Below are 22,728 nucleotides of genomic sequence, written 5' to 3' on the forward strand. Positions count from 1 at the left end.
CGGAATCTCCAGTGGGAAGGGCCGGGGTGAGGAAACAGTTGGAAGGCTAAGATCACTCAAGGGCTGGCACTCCCCCTACATCCCAGCTCTGCGACATCCTGTAATCTGACCCCTCAAGCACGCTCCCTGGGGGGACACTGGGGGCGTGACCCCAAGGTTCTCCCCACTCAGCAACTTCTCTTCTTAATAGCACCCTTAATAATTTGGGAAGTCGACAAGGGCCAAATTAACACCAGAGACGACCTACACAAAGCTGACCCGAAGGAAATAAGCATGAGCCCCTCTTCTTCAGAGTTTTGAGGGCCCCGGGCAGCCTTCTTGCCCTGGAACACGCAATCAGAATCAAGAGAGACTTAAACCGGACTCGTGTTTGAGAACTCCAATATGTTTTTTTTTTTATTTAAAAAAAAATTTTTTTTAACATTTATTTATTTTTGAGACAGAGAGAGATAGAGCATGAACGGGGGAGGGGCAGAGAGAGAGGGAGACACAGAAACTGAAACAGGCTCCAGGCTCCGAGCTGTCAGCACAGAGCCCGACGCGGGGCTTGAACCCACAAACTGCGAGATCGTGACCTGAGCTGAAGTCGGACGCTTAGCCGACTGAGCCACCCAGGCGCCCTTCCAATGTCTGGAGAAGAAAAGAACATCTACATTAAACGTTTTGCATCAACCAACGACAGTGCGATTGGATCACGGTAATTCCCAGACAACGACAGGATTTATTCACAAAAGTGTCACAATACGTGGGAAGCAATATAGTCTGGTCATGACACACAGGCACGAAAATATTAAGCTTTTTTCTCTCCAACCCCACTGGTGTTTCTCTGTGTCCGTATTTATAACCTCGTTGAGAGACAACCCCAAGTCTAAATTTGAGGCACTTCCTGAATGGGAGGCCACCGCTCGCGGCCCTCTACCCCTGCGGGGGTCTGGGCTGGTCCTAGATCTGTACCGGTCCTGGATGTGGGCAGGTGCTGTACCTCTCACGCAGGACACCGGCTTCTGGGGCCCCGCGTGGTCTCTCCAGACTAGGGCTGCTGTCCACCCGCTGGGCCTGCCCACCTTGGTCTGCAGGTGCCTGGAGGGCCCCGTAAGAGAACTCTCCTCTGCCCCCCGCTGCAGAATTCGGCAATTGCTCTGGAGATTCTGCTCCTGCCCAGTTGTTCTTACCCTTCTGCCCGCTCCATGGGACACACTCTTTCCTCCAAAACCTCAGAGCAGTAAGCACTGGCCAGGCGATGGAGACACAGAGAGGAGCTGAGCAGCTCTCCGGGAGCTCCCGGCCAAGCCAGGGAGACACGCGTGTGACGGCTAGATCGCACCACAGTTAGATGACAGCAGAACCTCTCAGTTTCTTTTTTCCTTACTTTCACTGTTCATCTCCCCGTCAGACTCAAAGCTCCATGAAGATGGACGGTGTTGGTTTCGTTCTGTCTCCTCCCCTCCTAGCACATAGTAGGTGTTCGATGCGTACTCGTCCGACAGACAAATACTTCGCACACTTGTCATTCTTTGGGCTTACGTCACAAGTATTTCTCAGTCTAATTACATCCTCTTCGGTTTATTTCAATTTTTCTTTAATGTTTATTTACCTTTGAGAGAGAAACAGAGAGAGACAGAGCATAAGCAGGGGAGGGGGAGAGATAGAGGGAGACACAGAATCCGAAGCAGGCTCCGGGCTCTGAGCTGTCAGCACAGAGGGGCTCGAACTCACGAACCACGAGATCATGACCTGAGCCAAAGTCAGACGCTTAACTGACTGAGCCGCCCAGGCGCCCCTGAGTAAACGTCAGTTTTAATGACATCATTTTATTTCCTCAGTATTTTCCAAAGTGGCCTCAAGATAGGAATCGCCTAAAGCGTCTTTCTGAAATACAGATTCCTGGGCACCACCGCAGCCCGACCGCACCAGGATTTCCCAGGGACGGGCCCCAATCTGCAGGACGAGCCACACAGCAAGTGCCTGAGTGGCTGTTATCGTCATCAGGGAAATTCCAAATTCTAACAGATTTATCAGGGATTAATTTAACCTGCTTCTAAATTGGGTGATTTCTAGAAAACCTGCTTTTGGGTGGACGGTAGGATTTCTGTTGAGTGTGTCACAGGTGTATTTCTGGGCCAAAGGCTGCACACGGCTTCCAGCTGGGAAGCCGCCTGCTGCTCTTGGCCTCCCCCAGGGCCTCCCTCGCCATCCGGGGTCTCTGCCCATCTTGTAGGTGACTCTGTGTCTCCTTGTCTTGTCTCCTGCTGCTTTGGTTCTGGCTGAGACTGAACGTCTTCCTGTGTTTGATTACTAATCACATTTTCTCCTCTGAGAATTTTCTTTTTCTTTTTTAATTTTTAAAATTTTTTAATGTTTGTTTATTTTTGAGAGAGAGAGACAGAGAGAGAGAGAGCAGGGGAGGGGCAGAGAGAGAAGGAGACCCAGAATCTGAAGCAGGCTCCGGGCTCTGAGCTGTCAGCACAGAGCCTGACGCAGGGCTCGAACCCATGAACCGTGAGATCATGACCTGAGCCGAAGTCAGAAGTTCAACCAACTGAGCCACCCAGGCGCCCCAACTTGAGTTATTTTCAAACACAGGAGCTGCACAGGCACACGGACTCACACGCACACCTTATCCTCCTTTCCTCTGTCACTCCCCCTGTCTCTCCATGGAGAATATTTAAGCGTCTGCAGGCTGGCGGTCAGGGCTGGAGTCACAGGCATTGGGGGTAGGCGTTGGCAGCAGTAATAATGACAAAGGCCAGAGCCCCGAGGACCACATAGGAAGGAAGTACGAAAGAGAAGAAGTGGGAAACTGAGGCCCCAGGGCTCCATCATGCAGAGGCTGGGCACAGGGAGCTGGCCTGGGAGGCTGGCCGGAGATGTAGGAGGCAGGCCAGCAGCCTTGGTGTCCCGGGACACCGACAGGGGAAGGTGTGCAGAAGACGGGGTTCCAGGAAGAGGCCCTGTCCAAGAGCGGGCAGGCCTTTGCTTTTTCTTCTGCTTGTTCCACGGTTTGCTTGGTAGGTTTCGCATTTAACGTTTATTTTGAGGGGGGCAGAGAGACAGGGAGAGAGAGGGTGCAAAGCTGTCAGCACAGAGCCACACGCGGGGCTCGATCCCACAAACTGAGATCGTGACCCGAGCTGAAGTCAGACGCTCGACCGACTGAGCCGCCCAGGCGCCCGGTGGGTTTCGCATTTAACCGCCTGACCCGTCTGAGGTCCGCGGAGACGCGGCGCGGGGGGTGAGCCCCGACCGCCTCCAGCCTCCAGACGAAGGGGCGCTGGGGCATCTGCCTCTTGGTTTCCGGGTGAATCCGCACAGCTGGAACCTGCAGCTCCAAGTCCCGCTTCTCCCTCCCAGGTGTGCGACGTGGGGCCGCTGCTCCCCGCCGGCCTGCGGTGCCCAGGCTCGCCCTCACCACGGCTGCGGGGCTCTGACACGGGCACATTCGGACCGGCGCACGCACGGTAAGCGCTCAGTCAGCGCGGCAGAGAGCAGCGTGAGGCTCCACGGCAGGCTCCAAGGCACGGCTGGTGGCGCGGGCCGGCATCCGGGGGAGGCGCGGGGCCGAACGGGGTCCCCGGGGGACTCACGACGCCTCCCCCTGCGCCGAGCGGGCCGAAGGCCTGAAGTGCTTCCTCGGCTCCCGAGTGGCTGCCCACAGACGCTTGTCTGTGCATCCCGGCAGCCGTGAGCAGAGTGCGCAAAACCAGCGACGCGACCAGCCGCTCCAGCCTGCCGGACCCCGCATCCAGCCATAGGACCCAACAACCAGCCGCCGGACCCCGCAACCAGCCGCCGGACCCCACATCCAGCCGCCGGACCCCACACCCCGCCGCCGGACCCCTGTACCCAGCCTGCCGGACCCCGCATCCAGCCATAGGACCCAACAACCAGCCGCCGAACCCCGCATCCCAGCCGCCGGACCCCACACCCCGCCGCCGGACCCCTGTACCCAGCCTGCCGGACCCCGCATCCAGCCGTAGGACCCAACAACCAGCCGCCGAACCCCGCATCCCAGCCGCCGGACCCCACACCCCGCCGCCGGACCCCTGTACCCAGCCTGCCGGACCCCGCATCCAGCCATAGGACCCAACAACCAGCTGCCGAACCCCGCACCCAGCCGCCAGACCCCACAACCAGCCTGCCGGACCCCCGCACCCAGCCGCAGGACCCCACGACCAGCCGCCGGACCCCGCGACCAGCCGCCGGACCCCCACGCCCAGCCGCAGGACCCCACAACCAGCCTGCCGGACCCCCACACCCAGCCGCAGGACCCCACACCCAGCCGCCGGACCCCACACCCAGCCGCCGGACCCCGCAACCAGCCTGCCGGACCCCCGCACCCAGCCGCAGGACCCAACGACCAGCCGCCGGACCCCGCAACCAGCCGCCGGACCCCACAACCAGCCTGCCGGACCCCCACACCCAGCCGCAGGACCCCACACCCAGCCGCCGGACCCCGCGACCAGCCGCCGGACCCCACAACCAGCCTGCCGGACCCCCGCACCCAGCCGCCGGACCCCACGACCAGCCTGCCGGACCCCCACACCCAGCCGCAGGACCCCACAACCAGCCTGCCGGACCCCCGCACCCAGCCGCCGGACCCCACAACCAGCCTGCCGGACCCCCACACCCAGCCGCAGGACCCCACAACCAGCCGCCGGACCCCGCAACCAGCCGCCCCACCCCGCAACCGGGCACAGGACCCCGCAACCAGGCGCAGGACCCAGCAACCAGCCGCAAGATGCCACAACCAGCCCCTCGACCCCCGCAACCAGCTGGCTCCTGCCCACGGGGCCCCACCTCCAGACCCCGAAGTCTTTGCCTCTCCCCAGCCACAGTAGACAGCCCGGGGAAGAAATCTCCCAGACCCTCCTGTGGGTAGCTGTCGTCACGTCTGCAGACCGGCTCCCAGGCCTCCCCTGGGGTACAGATGTTCCCACAGCTGTCTTACACCTGCATGTACATCACCCCATGTTGCCGTGTCGGTACTCCCCAGTGGCACCGGTAGTGGACGATCTCCCTGAATAGCTTCCCCATGTCTGTCTTAACACGTCCTCCTTTCGGGCACTGGGTTGTTTTTGTTTGTGTGTTTTCCCCAATGTCAGATATACGGCAGTGCCCTGGGTTCTTCAATCCTGCCGAACTCTCCCCCTTTACCTTCCTCGGAGACGTTCTAAGGAAATGATCAAAGCAAAGCCACACTCAGATCAGGCAAGACCGTTCCCCCGGCCCCTTCTGGCCGCGTCCCTCCCCACGTGATGACGAGTCCCCAAAGGAGCCTGCCCACTTCAAGTCCACAGCCCTTCTTCCAGGGACCTGGGACCCTCCCAGGAGCCCCTGCCCCAGCGGCCCCGAGCTCATCTCCAGATGTGCGTTCTGGATCTCTCCTCCTGAGGTCCATTCTCACCAGCAGTAGGCACAGACGTGGACGTGAGGGGTGGCCGAGGCGCCCTGGGTCAGCGGCCCGAGTCTGCACGTGGGAGCCGGGCTGCCCACACGCAGCCACACGAGGTCGCTCCCGATGCCAGGTGACCCAGGAGCCGGGGACAGGATGGGCCTGGGGGCCAGAGTCTGAGAACTTCACACCCGAGCCTGGCCTTCTAAGTGCTGCGCAAGTCTGTCAGGAGCGAGGGCGGAACACGTCTCATTTGACGGTTGGTAAGCCTGCTTCCGACTCTACACTGCGGAAGCACCTGGCGGGTGAGGCCCCATCTCACTGGGGACCCTGGGCGTCCTCGGGAGTCCTGGCTCGGAGCTCGTCACCGTGTTTGCTGGCTCTGGCCCTTCTGCACTGCCACGCTGCTCTTCCCGCAAAGCACACCGGGTTACGATCTGCGCGTGTGCCGGGCAGCAGGGGTCCCAGGTGTCTATTCGGCAGGTGCGGAGCGATCCGCCAACACTGTTTTACGCTGCATTTCCCTCAGCACCTGCAAGAATAATAATAAAACCACCCTGCATCGAGCCCTTACTGTATGCCAGGCACTGTGATAGAACACTCTGCATTTTCTCATTTATTCCTCCCTGCGACCCTCCGAAGTAGGCACGTGTAGGCTCCCTGTTCTAGAGGTGAGGACAGTCAGAGGAATAATCAGTGCAGAAGACCTGCCTGCGCGGTTCCTTCTACCCCATTCGGACCCTCCTTTCTGTCTCTTGCTCTCCCCCCGGCCCCCACTCCCAACCCCTGAAACCTCCGCGGATGCGCCTGCCCTGGACGCGCCGTGTGGAGGGAACCGACGCCGTGTGCCGCCCTGCATCTGTTCTCTGTTGAAGCCCACCTACTCGCACCCCGCTTTGGAGACCCCATCTGCGTTCCCAGTGACGCCACTTTGCCCCCCGGGCCTTCTTGCTGACCAGGAGACACTGGGCGCGCGGGGCTCATCGGCGGGAAAAGCGCGCCTCCTGTCGGTGTTGGGTTAATGGGCTTGTGGATGACACCAAAACAGACAAAAGCGTTTGTACGGTTTGCGGACATTGATGAAAAGTCACAAAGCGGGTCAAAGGGGGGCGGGCTACAGACGCAGCTTCCGGGTCCCTTCGGACCGCGAGCACCAGGCCCAGGACTCCAGGAGCACTTCCCAAACACGAGGTTACACGTCACGCTTCTGTGCAGCCCTCCCAGCGCCCCTCAGACACCCTCAGGGTCCTGCTGTGCGCACCGGTGTTCTGGTACCTTCCACACTCACCAGCCCGTCTCTTTCCTCGTCCTTCGGCCCCCAGACGCTTTAACCTCTCTGCACAGCGGGGCCGTGGCCTGTGACCCGCACCAGGCGCACGCGGTCAGCTCCCATGGGGCAGGTGGAGGCTGCCCGGAGAACTTCCCCTGAGTAACAGCTGAGGGAGCGACACTGCGGCTCCGTGGCTCGGAGCCACGCCGTCTGGCCACGTGCGGCCACGTAAGATTCACCAACGGTCCACGCAGTCAAAAACGCAGGGCCTGTGTCGCGCTGGCCGCCTCTCAGGTGCTCGACGACCACCACACCGGACAGCATACAGCACAGGACATTTCCATCACCCCAGAGAGTGCCCTCAGGCAGTTCTGAGGCCAACTCCTCCCTTTACGGCTCGCGGCCGTGCTGTTAGGTGACTCCATGCCTCTCCCAGACAATCGGCCTCTCGTCGTATTCCCGTTACTCCCTTCTTGCGATTTATGAAGGGAAAGTCCCGCGTCTCACGCGATAAACCGTCTTTATTTACGCACGGCTGGGAAGGGGCCAAAAGCGAACGCTCAGCGAGCAGCGTGTGGGAACCACGAACGCCTGCCCGCAGGACGGGTGCTCCTCGAGCAAATGCGTTTCCTGCCGATTCCGGAACGCTCTCTGTTGGACCGCGGCTGCTCAGACCTTTGCGAGTGTGCTCGTTTCTGTCCCTGGGGCTTGAGGCTGAGCTCCGCTCCGCAGTCAGAGAGACAGAGATCTCTCCGCCTCCGCCCCCTGAGCCGGGGAGGGCTGTGCTCTGACGCTGCCCGACTCCCCCGCTTCCGCTTTGGAGACGACAAGCCGTGGCGGTGTGTGTGCTCGGGCCACCCTTGGGGCAATGACTGAGTCTCAGTAAACATTCCAGGCGGCCCACGGCCTCCCGGACGGCAGCTTCTGCGAATGGAAGACTTCACGTGGAGAAAGCTCTTGCAACTCCGCTCGAGAGCAGATACCGCGGAAGCCAAGAAGGGCCACAGTCTCAGGCTGGACAAGAGGAACGGCCACCTCCTGAGAGCATCTCACTCTGCTTAGGCATCGGGAAGAGCACACCGTAGGCGTGGGGGGGGGGGGCACGCTGGGGGGGCCCTGGGGGGGCCTCCCGTCCCGAGGAAGGGGGCAAAGACGGTGAGGAACCATCGTCCCGGCTGCCGCAACCACCTTCGAGGAGGCGTCTCCGGACAGAGGAATGAGGACCCAAGATACACCAACCACCAAGCTGAGACGACGACCAGGAGGATCTCACCCAATAAAGATGGAACGTGGCAGCAAAGGATTTATCTAGGAGCAAAAACGTTGTCAGAGTGAGTACGTAAGAGTTTCTGACCTCTACGAGCTCACTGTAAGGCAACCAGCACGACCAGAATATTAAAAGCAAGACTGTCAATGCTCACTAACGACGAGGGGTGAGTAGGAGTGGCTGACAGGGCCCTCTGTGCCTGGGCTCGTCAGCTGCACCCGCACAACACTGGACCCCAGGGCCGCCCTCCGGGGACCACCGGGAGACGGGGTCGGAGGACCGGGAGACGGGCGCCGGGCGTGCTGGGTCTGGAGAAGGAGTTTCAGGAGTACCGACGCATCTCTGCCAGTCTTTTAGGCCCTTCTAGAGGAGAGAGTAGATAAGCAATTCTATTTACACGGCTAATTGTTTGAAGGGTGCTGAGCAGAGAAAAGACACACTCCCACTCTCTTCTCAGCGCCCAGTGCGCCATACCGGGGGCGGGGGGTGCGGGGGGCACTGCTTATTAAATATCAGGCTCAGGGGCACGCAGCTTATAAGTGGCAGAGCTGGGACTCAAACCTGCACCTGCCTGACACCCGAGTCCCCTTCCTCCGGGAAGTCCCCCTGACTATGCCAGGAGCCCCCCGACGTCTGACCTTTCCTGTCAGGTCGCTCCCTGTGAACTCTTCTCCTCGCACCCCAAAGAACCCACACGGTTTCGACTTTTGCCTGCGCCCACAACACTAGCTGACCCCCGCCCAGCCCCCACGGCCACCTCTTCGCCCCCGTGTGCCGCTGGGCTGCCCGTTCTGGCTCACGTTCCTGAGAACGACTGAGCAGATCAACCGGCCTGGCCCGAACACCCACCAGCCTCAGGGTGGGCTGGGGGCGCCCGGAAAACACCAACGTGAACCGAGAAGTACCCGGAAGTCATCATCGGACCGTTCGACAGCGGGCGCCACACTCGGGGGGCCGGCACTCCGTCCCCGACTTCCTGGGAAAAACAGGTAAAGACCCAACGAACGGCTTCGGGTGCGGTGGGTGCCGCGGTGGAAGCAGGGGTAGGGGGCAGCGGTCCTGCGGGCACGTCAAGGACGGCGTCCGGAGGAACACGAGGGGCAGGCCACGTGGGGCAGACTCCCTTGGGACACGGAGCCTGCACTCCTCAGACGTGTCGACACGCGGGGCTGGCTGCTGCTGGTGGTGACGGCAAAGGTCAAACTGGCGGCCAACAAGGGGCGTGGGGAAGGAGAGGGACGGGCATTCAGCGTGGGGCTCGCGCTCGGGCTTGCTACTCGTTACGCTTGCTCGTTGGAACAAGGGCACAGACGCTGTGGGGAGGGAACTGCGACGGTGCCTGTCGATCGGCCGTGGCCAGGACACCCTCCGATCCGGTGACCCTCCTCCAGGACCGTGTCCTACGGAAGTGCCGGTCGCTCACCTCACTGCTCACGCCCTCGTTAATTTGTCTCTAACGGCAGAACACCGGAGACCATCTGATGCCTTCTGATAAGGGGAGACTTGACAAATTACCAACGATCCACACAGTGGACCAGGACAGAGCGGATAAGAAAGGAATGAATTAAATATACATGTATCAACGCGGAAAGATAACCACGATAGACTGAGGTTTCTTCAGTTGTAGGTTAGGATACATACAGGATCATCTCACTGCGTCCGTGTGTGTGTGTGTTTGCCCAGGGAAAGGTCTGGAAGTGTAGGTCTGACTCCACATAAGGGTTCACTGTGCACCGGGAGGGGGAGTAGAGGAGAAACAGGAGATTTTCACTGTTTACTGCACTAGCTTCTGAACTGCTTAAAAGGTCTGCGTCACACATGAAAACCTCTGTAATTTAAACATTTTTGAATGATGGGGCGCCTGGGCGGCTCAGTCGGTTGAGTGTCCGTCGGCCCAGGTCATGATCTCGCAGTTCAGTTTGTGAGTTCGAGCCCCGTGTCAGGCTCTGTGGTGACAGCTCGGAGCCTGGAGCCTGCTTTGGATTCTGTGTCTCCCTCTCTCTCTCTGCCCTTCTTCCACTCGTGCTCTGTCTCTCTCTCTCTCTCTCTCAGAAATAAACAAACATTAAAAATCTGTTTTAATTTTAAGGGGCTCCTGGGTGGCTCAGTCAGTTGAGCGTCCGACTTCGGCTCAGGTCATGATCTCACGGTTCGTGGGTTCGAGCCCCGCGTTGGGCTCTGTGCTGACAGTTCAGAGCCTGGAGCCTGCTTCCGATTCTGTGTCTCCATCTCTCTCTACCCTTCCCCCACTTATGGTCTCTCTCTCTCTCTCTCAAAAATAAATAAACATTAAAATTTTTTTTTAATTTGTCTTAATTTTTGAATGAAACGATTACCAAGAAGACATTGGCCTATAATTAGATGAAGTAAAATCTAATTAAATACCTGCTCCACTCCTTCTCCACAGGGCCCCCAACCAAAGGGACACATGTGCAGGCAGGAGCCACAGCAGGTGAGGCCACGCTCTGGTACCTCCCGCTGCTGGCCTGCAGTGAGTGGTGAGTGGGCCAAAGTCTGAAGTTTTAGGCCCCAAGATCCCCACCCTGAGAGATCTGATCGTCCTACTTAGGAACTGCGTCTGATCCCTTTCCTGGCCTGGGTCCATGCCACCGACTGTGTTCAAGCACACACACACACAAACACACACTCACATGTACGCACATGCACACACACCCATCCACGTGCACACACGTGTGCATGCACACGCACACATCCCACGTGCTGAGCAGGAGTCTCCCTGTGTCTCTGGCCCGTATCATTCTTGGGGCCCTGGTTCCCCCTTCTGACGCCGCACACGGACCCCTATTGGAATCGGCGTCTAGAACCCCAGCATTACTGAAACGGGCAAAGGACAGGGGCGCTCGCGCTATGCCAAGCACACGCCTCGTGACCCGCCCGGCACTACCTGTCTCCACCCCGTAAGAAGTGCCCAGGCATCTCCCGACAACACCGTATCTTCGGTTTCCTCCCGCAAGCACCCGGGCCTCCTTAGCGTGGGCCTGGGACTCCTTCGGCCCTGCCGGTGTAGGAGGGCCCTGCCTGCACGGTCTCCTTACTGGAGCCCTCGGGGCTAAATGGGAGGGGTCAGTGGAAGCACACTTGGGACCAATTAGGAAATGTCCACGTTAGTCTTCGTGTCTCTGCTTCATTCACTCTTAACTCTCCTGTGTCAACGCCTCCTGTCCGTGTCATGGCCTCTTTCTAGATCCGTCTCTGCTCTGGAACTGTTTTTAGCGAATAATTCAGCAGGACCCTTCAAAGCACACAAAGAAGAAAGGCCTGAAAACCACCAGTGACTTAAGTCACCTATCTCATTAGAACTTCAATCTAGTTCCAAAGTCGGCCTGGCTGACGGGAGCTCAAAGCCTCACTGAGTATTTATTTGTTCACGACGTTGACCCCCCCCCCCCCCCCCCCCCCCCCCCCGCACGGGCTCTCAGAAGCTTGGGCTGCAGCTCTCAGAATTCACACCCTTCTAGAGCCACCTCTGCAGCAAACTGGCGGGTCTGAAATGTGGCCAAAGGGGGAAATGACTACAAAGGCTTCTGAGCAGCCCAAACGAAACACAGTTCACCCACAGGAGCATTTTCCTCACCCATATTCAAAGGCAAGCCTCTCGGTCCACCTCACTCGGAGCCCCTGTGCTCTTACTCAACATGCAGCTCCAACACAATCAGAGGTAGGGTTTCTAAACTCATAGCAGATCAGAAGGAACAAACTAGAAGCGGACGGAGAATGTGCCAACAGCACAGGCTGGAAAGTGGCACCCAACGTGCCGGAAAGTCCCGACGGGAAAGATCGTGAACGAGGAGTCAGTGCGAAATCTGGGCCATCACGTTACAAGACAAATAGCCTTGCATCCCTCAAGGTCTTGAGGGCTCATTACAAGACCATACCATGCATCGATCCGGTCTTTCACCAAGTCCCTCCTCTACGTCAGGCTCTTTGCGAGCACATTAGTTAGCCATTGCTTTGGCCATTAGTTGCAAGGACCGCAAACAAAAGCGGTTGAACCAAGCCTGGCGGGGCAGGGGGGGGGAGGCAGTTTCTTCAACATAACAGGAAACCCGGAGGTAGGGAGTCCAAGACTGGGGTGGCTCTTGATTTCGTCGGTAACCTTCTATCTTTCTTGTTCACCATTCTTAGCACGTGGCTTCCAGCCTCAAAGTCACCTCGTGATCACAAGATGGCTGCTGCAATTCCAGTCATCACATCTAAATTCCAGTCATCAGGGAGGAGGAAAGGGAAGTGTTGGGGGCAGGGAGGCATACTTCCCATCTGAATTGACCTCTTTGAAACAGCTCTCATGGAAGGTTTACCTAATCTTGCTCATATCTCACTGACTGTTTCAATGTGCAAGGAGAAGGGGGAAAGGAGGGGTCCCAGGAAAGCCCCCGACAGCGCGGAGGTTCTGGGAGAAAGGAAGAAAACGAGAAAGAGGTGTCAGCAAGACAATCCTGACAGCCGGGCCCCACGGCTGATGTGGGGAGTCAGACACAACTCTGCCTTCAAGGAGCTCAGCCTTCAGGGAGAATCATTTCCTTCCAAAATGGTTAAAATAATAATTATGTCCCGAGACACAGACTTTCATCTCGATGAACAGACTCCGTAATTTAGGGCAACACTTTCCCAGAAGATTCTAGACTGCGGAGAATTTTGCTGAGTTTGTTTGTTGGTTTGCATTCCATAAGAATTACATTTCTGTCCACGAAGTCCGCTTGGGCGCTGCTCCCATCCACCAGCATTTATATTCCTCACAGGTCCGTGGCAAGACACGAGAGAGGTTACCGCTCACAGCAAATGCCACGGAGTGTCTCGGGCAGGAGGCGCAGGAGGCGTTGTCCCGTCTGTCCTCGCCCGTCCCCCTCAGGCCTGTCCCAGTAGAATCCAGGCTGCGGGTACCACGGCCGTGGCTCTTCCTCCGTGGCACCTGTGTTAAGGGAGGAATCTGCCCCAAGACAGGAGATCACGCGTTACGTGGCTGCAACTGCACACACGGGAGGGGACGCACTTTTCTGTCCTGTTCTGAGCAAATCTGACGTTTTCTTCGCTCAAGTGAATGCGGTAAAGTCCGATGGTTTTCTGCCTCAGGGGAGCGGGAGGATTTTCAGCTGGTTTCTTCTATCTGTGTGCCGGCCAGCGATGGCGATTTACCCCGAGTCCGCCAGGAAAGGAGGAGAGCCGCTCAGACTCCTCCCTGAGCCCGACCTGTGGGGCCAGCGGGCACCCACTCTGGCACCTTTCACCTCTGCTGCTCGCAGGCCCTGTCTGTGCTCGCGCTGCTGTGTAGGGCCAGCCTGCAGGCTTGGTGACGGGTGGGAGGGTCAGGGTGCGGGTGGCCCCGAGAGGGGGTGGAGCACCCTACACGGCCTCGGGGAGCACGAGCAGGGTCCAACCAGAGGCCCAGCCACTGCGTGCCCGGCCCCGTGGTCACCCACCCAGCCGAGAACATCCCTTCTGCAGGCACTAACCAGGCACGAGGACCTGTCCATTCAAGTCCCTGCCCTCATGGAGGGGAGAAGTACAAAGTCCAAGGGGGGCGGAGGGGGAGCTCCAGGAGAAGCCCCTAGTAGGGGTGATGGGAACAGAGGTTTTTCTGGAAGAGCGTCGCCAGAACAGAGCTCCGGGGGAGGGTCAGGGTAGGCGGGGCAGGGAGCGAGGCTGGCGGGGGCCCCCTAAGCCCTTCTGAGGCCCCCCTGAGGCCCTGAGCAAGGCTGGCGGGGGCCCCCTGAGCCCCCCCGAGCCCCTGAGCGAGGCTGGCGGGGGCCCCCTGAGCCCCCCAGCGAGGCTGGTGGGGGCTCCCTGAGCCCCTCTGAGCCCCCCCTGAGGCCCTGAGCAAGGCTGGCGGGGGCCCCCTGAGCCCCCCAGCGAGGCTGGTGGGGGCCCCCTGAGCCCCCGAGCCCCTGAGCGAGGCTGGCGGGGGCAGGTGTGAGGCGAGGCTGGGGAAGGCGGCAGCCAGGGTGACGGGGCTGCCCTGCAAGGGGGTGGGCCACACACGGGGACGGGCAGGGGTCTACGTGGCCGGGTGGAGGGTGGCTTGGCGAGGGCAGTGTGGGCACTGGCCCCGTGGCGGGGACACAGGCTGCCGGAGATACGAACTCCCGCCAGGGAGGCTGGGACAGGAGGACAGCCTGCTTCCGGGACTGGGTGGGCTCATCCCAGTCTCGTCCCGCTGGGAGGAGGGCAAGTTCAGAGTCTGACTGCGGGTGAGGTCCAGAGGATGAGCCATGGAGCCTCCCCCGACCAGCTCTGGGACACGAGGGCCCGGCGGCGCCCACGGCAGGTGCCGTCTCTCCTGCTGCGCCCGCAGGCCTGCCCCGGGGACGGTACGTGGGAGCGTCCCCTGGAGAGCACGACGTGCCTCCAGAGGGGACATTTTGACGGAGGCCCATCACCACTGGCAGCGGGGACACGTCACGTGCACACACGTGTGTTTTCAGAGCAGCCTGACGGGCACGGGGCAGGGGCAGTCGGCTCCCTGTGACCCACAGGGCATCGGGGGGTTACACGTGGCCAGTGGCTTTGCTCCCGCCGAGCCGGCCAGTTAGTGGCAGACACGGAACCGTGCTCTAGGTCTTCTGGTTCCTGCGCCGGGACCCGTGGTTACGGGGGGGCAGGTGAAGGCTCTGACCCCAGCCCCACGGCTCACCGACCTCCCCAAGCCCCTTCTCGGTGGTCTGTGGATGGAGGAGTGCGACGTCACCTGCTCGCGGGGACGCGGGGACGCGGGGACGCAGGGACGAGGCTCCAGTGGGGTCACACAAACCCGCGGCGTACTTGACACAGTGCCCGGCATGCGGAGCCACGCCGCAACCGTGGGCACTTAGTAGGGCGACCGCGGGCCCATCCATGGCGAGTGTGAGCGCGGGACGTGGGGCCCGGACGTCGGGGAGCCGGTCCACGGAACGTGGACTTCCACGGGGTGTTTTTCTTCGCCCCAGCATCCAAAGACCCGAGTTCATCCTCCCTCCCGAGCTCAACGCGAGCGAGGGTCTGGCCCCCAACTGGGGCCGCGGAAGCGTTTAGCGCCCACCCTCCTGGTGGGCTCAGCGACGCACGGCCCACACTCCCCGGCCCCGGGAGTCAGACCCTGTGGAGTCAGGCCCGGGAGTGGGGCCCACCCTGCCCTCTGCAGAGCCAGCGCTAAGGCGAGCGGAAGATCTGACTCAGCTCAGCCTCCCCATCCGTGTCCTCGGTCACATGTTTGTGGTTGGGACCACAGGCCCCAGTGACAATGACGTTTAGCCGTGAGCAACACAGCAGACAACCCCTCCGTTCCCTTTCTGGTGGGGTCCCGTAGGATTTCTTGAAATCCTGTTCGTGTGGTTGTGACGGACCAGACTCCATCAGTCGTGCAGTTCAAATGCGGACTTCTCTTTGAAAAACAAACAAACAAACAAAAAAAAAACCTGCCACAATTCAAAGTGAACTCTGTTTCTATAAAAAGGAAAAAAAAATAGTACTTTTTCAAAAAACCATAGCCCAAACTGGAACATTTAAATATGAGGCCGATATATAAATATGCACGCCCTCTCATAAAAATAGAGCAGCTGAGGCTTGTGTCTTTTCCCATTGCTGAATGTCACTGAAACCCCCCCTGCCAAAAGCCATCCTGTGGTGAGTAACCCCGACTCAACACGGGTCACACCTCCCCCTGGCCGCAGCGGACAATTTTCCATGGTGGCGGGGAGGGGGGGGGGGTGGAGCAGAGCTCAGAGCTGCCCGAGGAGCTCAGGGGCCACGGCTGGCTGCTGGGGAGTTACCCCCAAGGGCGTGTTTCTGTTACCTGGTGGGGAGGGGCACCGCCGACAGCCCAAGCCGAGCCGGAGGCCGGGCGGTGTCCTGGCGGGGACGGGCCGAGGGGCCACGGCCGCGTTCCCTCGGGGGGCAGCGTAGTGCGGGGGGCTGCTCCAGGTGGGGGCTAAGGAGGCCCCCCCCCCCCACTTGCAAGGAAGTGGCCGCACCCCGCAGGGGAAGGCTCGGACTCCGGTCCTCTGCCGACTCCACCTGTCCAAGTCCCTGTGCAGTGACGAGAAGGAGTGAATGACTCCTGCTCAGAGCCACCGGGCGGCCACGGGAGAGGGCTGGACCTGCTCTGGGCCCCGGGCAGCTGAGAACAGGGCCAGGGATGAAAAAAAGCGAAGGGAGCAGCTCGCCCCACGAGGAAAGTGAGGAAACACACAGGGCACGGACGCGGGATTGTCAAAGGGCCGGGAGACCGACTGAGAGAGCCCCTGTAGCCGGAGCGCCAACAACCTGAGCAACAGTCAGTGAAGCAGTATCGGATGAGACGCCGGGGCATAAAATAAATACCGCTGAGTCCATCCTGCTATCAGTAAGTGATGGGATAAAGCGATACTTTATTGAGAAGAGAAAAGAGAAAAAGAGAAGAGACAACTGTCCCACGCGGAAGGACTGCAAACGCTTCGTGTGCGTTCCCTGCCCTCGGGCAGGTGGACAGGACCCTCGGCCCCAGGCCCCTGATGGCGGCTGCGTGCTCCCCCCTCAGACACCACGGCGGGCGGAGGGGCAGGAAGGAGCGACCTCCCAGGGCAGCCTGACAGCTCTCCTCGGCCAGGTGGCCCGGCCAGGGTCGGCAGCCCGTGTGCCACTAACACCGATGGCATCTGAAGACAGTGCGACGGTGCCCGTGACCTTCCTCGCAGAGCCCAGAGCCCCGGTCTGATGGTGCATAACGCGTCCGGTAGATTCCGACAGAGGGGCGCATGCTGCAAAAGAGCGGACCCGCCGAGCCCACCAAAAACAAGGAGAGTCCGGGGAACTGTCACCACCAGGAGGAGAGGAGGCCCAAGGACTAAGGACTGGAATGTGGTGTCCGGGATGGGGTTCCGGAGCAGAGAAGAGACGCTAGGGGAAAACCTGCCAGTAAACTTGGACTTGAGTCAACAATAACGTGCCAGAATTGTTCCACGAATTCTAACAAATGTACCGCGATGGTGAGGTAAGCCGGCGATGATCAGAAGGGACAGTCTGTGGGGCAGCAGGGGAGTGCCCGGGAGCTCTCCCTTCTGTTCACTCACTTCTGTAAATACAAAACCATTCCGTTAAAAAAAAAAAAATGCAGTCCCTTAATTTAACAAGGAAGGTGGAGGAGGAGGACAAAAGAGCATTCTTGGGGCACCTGGGGGCTCAGTCAGTTAAGTGTCTGACTTCGGCTCAGGTGACGATCTCATGGTTCACGAGTTCGAGCCCCGCGTCGGGCTCTGCGCTGACAGCTCGGAGCCTGGAGCCTGCTTCGGATTCTGTGTCTCCCTCTCTCTCTGCCCCTCCCCAGCTCACGATCTCTCTCTCTCTCTCTCTCTCTCTCTTAAAAATAAATAAACATTTTGGGGCACCTGGGTGGCGCAGTCGGTTAAGCGTCCGACTTCAGCTCAGGTCATGATCTCGTGGTCCGTGAGTTCGAGCCCCATGTCGGGCTCTGGGCTGACAGCTCAGAGCCTGGAGCCTGCTTCCGATTCTGTGTCTCCCTCTCTCTCTCTGCCCCCCCCCCCCACCCCGTTCATGCTCTGTCTCTCTCTGTCTCAAAAATAAATAAACGTTAAAAAAATATATATAAATAAATAAACATTTAAAAAAACAAAAACGAAGAAGAGAGAATCCTTAGTGCCTCCATGAAGGGTTGGCCTGAGGGAGGGCATGGTCAGCACACAAGGTGGGGGGACCCCGCTGGGGGCAATGAGGCACCCTCACGCTCCGAGGCTTGTGGGGAAGTGAGCAAACTCCCGGGGGGAGTCCAGGAAAGGAGCCCACGCAGCGACCCAAGTGCACACCGTGTCGGTGCCCCTCGTGTACAACGTCAACCTGCGAGATGGGGAATTCCTGGCTCGTTAAACTCGACTCTGTAAAGGAAGACAATTTCTTTGCCCTTTATAACCACAGTAGCCTTCTGAGGAAGAGGCAGCCAGTCCTGTAAAGACCCTCTGTTCTCCAGCCACTTCTACGGCTGCAGATACGCAGGAGCGGAGTTGAGAAGGGGTGACCGGGAGAGAGAGGGAAGCGAATCAGCAAAGTGGCTGAGGCCGAGGGCTGCGTGGGCCGAAGGGCCGAAGGGCCGGGGACAGCCCTCCTGGCAGGTTGGCCAACGGGAACGTCACAGGGGAGGCTGTAAGTCGTCCGCGTGCGGCCCCCTGCGGGAACCGCTGGGTGGCCCACAGCTCCCCGAAGAAGCTCTGCTAACACGTGACGGCCCGGGACGTCCTGGGCCGCGCCACTGGCAGACAAACCAGGCTACGTGTGTGCCTGGGGATCACTCGGCTGGGGATATGGGAGCACCTGCGGGGCACAGAGCGGGAGACGGCGCTTCGGTCGGCGTGGGCAGCTGGCTGTGGGGAGGGAGGCCCCCTCGGGGTCTCGGGCGTCTGGGGAGCGTGGAGACTTCCACGTGTCCTTCCTGGAGGGTCTGCGTGGAACGGGCGTGGGAGCCTGCGTGTCCTAGGGGATGCCAGGGGCCAGGAGAGGCTCGCAGAGGTGACCCGGTCCCTGCGACCAGCGGGGACCAGGAGCACCGGGTGCGAGGAAGCGCGCCCAGGGCCCCCCCGGGGAAGACAGACAGGTGCCCGCAGCTCGCGGACACTCGAGTTCTCGACACAGGGGCTGCGCGGCCCAGGCCCTCAGCACACCTGGTTCCTCCCACAGGACAGCCGGCCCCGAAGAGCACGCCAGCCCACGGGGCCACGCCGTGCCCTCCACCCGGGGGTGCGTGGGCCCTGCTGTGCACAGTCGTGTCTCCTGGGTGACCATGAGCACAGCAGTCAGCCGCTCATGAGCACCCTCGGAAAACAGCTGTTTGTCTCCTTCCCGGCGGGTACTCGGTCCTGGAAATCAGTGCGCGGGTCCGCGGAGCGTGTGCGTGCTGGCGGGCCGGGAGTGGCACGCAGGGGAGGCAGCCACAGCCCTACTGCGGTCTCCGCCCCGCCCGCCCGCGCCTCCCTGCCTGGCTCAGAACGGCCCGCACAGGCCAGGCTTTCACGGAGAGCTGGCGGGGGTGGGAGACGCAGGGCCGCACACCCACCGATGCTCCCGCGGAGGGAGACTCATCTGGCGGTGGGGTGAAGGCCGGCGGGGGGGCTCTGGGGAGGAGGGGGTCGTGGAGCCTCCCGGCTGGGCTCCGGGGGCTGGAGGCAGGACGAGGAGGCTGAGGAGGCTCAGGGCCACCCGGGTGGGGAGGGAAGGAAAGAGGGCAGGGCTTAGGGGAGAGGGTCCCCGGGGGGCTGAGAAAGGGGGCATCTGGGGCGCTCGGAGCCAAGGACGAATCCAGGTGTGGTCTCGCCAGCCCCGGACACGCCCCATGGGCCAGTATCTGGGTCCCCCTGACGCTCAGGCCCCGTCTCCTCTCCAGTAGGACACTCTCCGGCTCCCTCTCATGGCTGCACGGGACGCCTGGCCAGGACCTGGTTCTGGGAGCCACACGGCTGTCAGCAGTCAGGCCCACTGAGGTCTCTCCCGAACCCTAATTCTGTCATCGCATATCTCACCTGGCCCTCAGGGAAACCGAACTGACAGTCAAAGCGAACCCTACAATAACCCTTCAAGAAGTGCCCCAACTTCCAACTCCCAAGCAAGGAGGGGCCCTGGGCTCCCACGTTGGCTGCTGGTGAGCACCGTCCCCCTGTCCCCTGCTCCAGGCGGGTCTCAGCAAGGCCACTTACAGCCCCTGTCCAGACCGTCACCTGCACACACAGCGGCCGCCCCAGCCCCCCACCCGGAGGGTCCACCAACCTGCACGCACAGTGCCCCTCCCAGCCCCCGACCCAGAGAGTCCCCACCAGCCCAATAACTCCACCTCATTACTCTTCCCAGGCCCAGGGTTCAGGCCACTTCCTTGCCTTCCCCATCCTGAAAACACAAAACCCTAACGGATCATCAGAAATTGACGGCTAGGGTTTTGCCGGCCATCGTCACCGCCCCCCAAAACCCAACCACTCACATTTGGATTTGAGTTAGCAATGAGGAAAGCTCAGGCAGGAGGGATACAATTGCTAGTCTCTGGCTACGATATATTCTAAATAATAAGTAACACGTAAGGTGTACCGATGTTAACGTGTATGTAGCACAGAACGCATAATATATAGTGTCTAATAGGTAACATACAATATGTTATATTTCTCAACAAACGGTCATGGCTATTAGTATTATTGCTATTACTTTAATTCAAATTATCAAATACATTATACCACCTGTCTTCGCAATAAGTTGTCCTAGAACAAGAGGAATCGCACCTTGCTGTCCAGCCTACTACCGGGTGCTGCTGGGAAAGACGTTCCGCACGCGGATCAGCGAGTCCCGGCCAACCGAGGCGTGCTTGGTCACCGCCCAGCCCAGCCCTCGCTCCCTCAGTGGAAGGGATGTGCGGGCACTGAAACCACAGCCCACAGGCCCGGTCCCACTGGATGTCCCGGTCTCACGCCCCCACACACCCCTGAAGCTCCACGGGTCCTGGAATTCCTCCAACGCTGTGGAGTGTGGGCACTGGGCACCACCTATTTCCTTAGATTTCAAGGGAAAACATCAAGACGTTCTCAGAAGCAAAAAAAAAAAAAAAAAAAAAAGGGCAGGGAGGGTTAGAGACGACCCCAATCCTGAGGTTAGAAAAAGTACAGAGGAGATAAGAACATATGGATAAAATTCTGACCGCTGAGTGTCCATCAGTCCCGGCTGGGGGGGGGGGGGGGGGGGAGGGGGGGGCGCAGAAGTGCCCATGGAGCCCCGCCACTGACCTTGACTCAATAAGGAAATGGGGGCCCAGAGCTGAGGGCGGCGGGCACATCTCAGCCCCAGGAGCCTCGACTCGCACGCGCTGTGTGGAGACCGCCGATGTCCGTAAACACACTTGAACAGCACGACGTTGAAGGAAGGGCACTCTGGTGCCCAGACGTGTCCTGTGTTACTCCACCAGTCCCCTGAAACCACAACTTGGGGGGGGTTTCGCTCATTTCTCACCACCACATACAGTGCTGCCCAGACCCTAGCAAAAACATCTTTGCCCATCTTTACTTCCTTGGGACGGACTCCAAACGGAAACACCGGACAGGCACGCGGATCGCGCTAAATGTCAAAGCCTGCCGGGCTGCTACGTTCCTTTCCAGAAAGGGGGCATCTTCCAATCCCACCGGCGACAGGGAATATGCCTGCTTCTCCCCACTCTCATCAAATGGGGTTTCTCATTCCGGCATGCTTCCAGGGTCTTGCCAAGGTCAGCAAGGCACATACCCTTTGATACTCTAACCCCACTTTTCAGAAATTACCCGAAGGAAACATTCACACACGGGTGTGCCCATATGAACACAGACCCACGACGGAATGTCTGAGTGACAAGCAGAGTGCGCCGTAGGGTCCCTTGAGCTGTTGGCTACGTGGTTCCCCCGCCCCCCGCCCTGTCGGCCTGCGCCCGTCCCTGCCGAGGACAGCCTTAGTCCTCAGACCATTGCCAGTATTAAGAGAATCCTAATGTTCTTCCCCACCCTCCAAACACCAGCGTCTCCCTGGAAGGCACCGGTGTTCCCTGGCCACGTCTGCTTTCCTGGGACAACCACCCTCAGAGCTTTGACTCTCCCTTCCCTGAGCTGGGCAGTCAGACCTGATCCCCAGCAAGTGGATCCTTCTTAAAAGTTTCTTTTTTTTTAGAGAGAGAGAGAGAGAGAGAGAGAGCAAGCAGGGGAGGGGCAGAGGGGCAGAGAGAGAATCCCAAGCAGGCTCAACGGTCAGCGCAGAGCCCAACACGGGGCTTGAACTCATGACCCCGGGACCATGACCTGAGCCGAAATCAGGAGTTGGACGCTCAACCCACTGAGCCACCCAGGTGCCCCCTTAAAAGCAACTTCTAACAGCTCACACCATGGCTCTAAGTCAGCAGAGCTTTCGAAGTCACCTCCAGGCAGCAAGGCTCTGGGCTCTCTGGCCCGTTCACCCTCCCCCGGCCCTCCCGCCTCCGTCCCCGAGACTCGCATCTCACGAGGGGGCATCCAGCCTGCAGACGAACCGCACCTGTGAACAGCCTCTGCCCCCCTCCTCCCCACCCAGACCCTGCCGCCCCCCTCCATCTGGGGAGAGACCTGGAATATTCAGAGAACGTGAGGACCTGAGGGATAGAGGGGAGGCGCCATGAATACAAGTTCATCTCTAGGGGGGCACCTGAGCCTCCTTTCCAGAAATGATCTTCGTCCACTCAGCCCAGTTTCACGTTCGTTTCCTTATGCTGTCCGATATTCCCACAAGTAGGAACCCATGTAGATGGGTCACAGAAGGGCTACTTACTTCCCGGGGATAAGGTGCCCGAGAATGAAACCCCTAGTTCAACCGGCTTTCTCTGCTGCAAGCCCTCAGCTGCCATCACATGGACTGAGGGCCGGGGAGGGTGCGTGCGGGATGGGACAGGGACAAGGGCCACCGTGTGTGGTCAGGGAGGCCCAGGCGGTAATGGGGGGTTAATGTTAAGCCTCTGGGACCGAGGGCAGGGGCCCCAGAAAGAAAGAAGCACACAGAGAGGGGGTCAAAACCCATTTTGCTCACATCAACACTTGACTTTGTGGGTCACATATGAACCCAGGATGGAAAAGGGGACTCTCCTCGTGTTCCTCTTCTCTCTCTTTCCTCTCGGCCCCCGACCCCACGTCTGTCTTTCCCCAGCTCTACTGAGGTATAACTGACACATAATGCCGTGTGAGCTGAAGGTGTGCGATATGAGGACTCGACAATACACACGTATTATAAAATCTTTGCCACAATAGGGGTAGTTAGCACATCCCTCACCTCAAATGATCTCCATTCTGTTGGGGTGGT

General features: G+C 59.7%; 1 long non-coding RNA gene across 1 annotated transcript in view; it reads right to left on the reverse strand.

Annotated features, from left to right (window-relative positions):
* Positions 1-367: 367 nt before the first annotated feature.
* LOC144616579 (uncharacterized) overlaps positions 368-22,728 on the reverse strand; it is a 32,224-nt gene continuing 9,863 nt past the window's right edge. Inside the window, exon 3 of the long non-coding RNA XR_013555935.2 lies at positions 368-1,594. This is a non-coding gene — a long non-coding RNA (uncharacterized LOC144616579). The remainder of the gene's footprint in view (positions 1,595-22,728) is intronic.

This window comes from Panthera onca, chromosome B3 (assembly GCF_046562875.1).
Source record: "Panthera onca isolate mPanOnc1 chromosome B3, mPanOnc1 haplotype 2, whole genome shotgun sequence".
NCBI classification, from domain to species: domain Eukaryota; kingdom Metazoa; phylum Chordata; class Mammalia; order Carnivora; family Felidae; genus Panthera; species Panthera onca.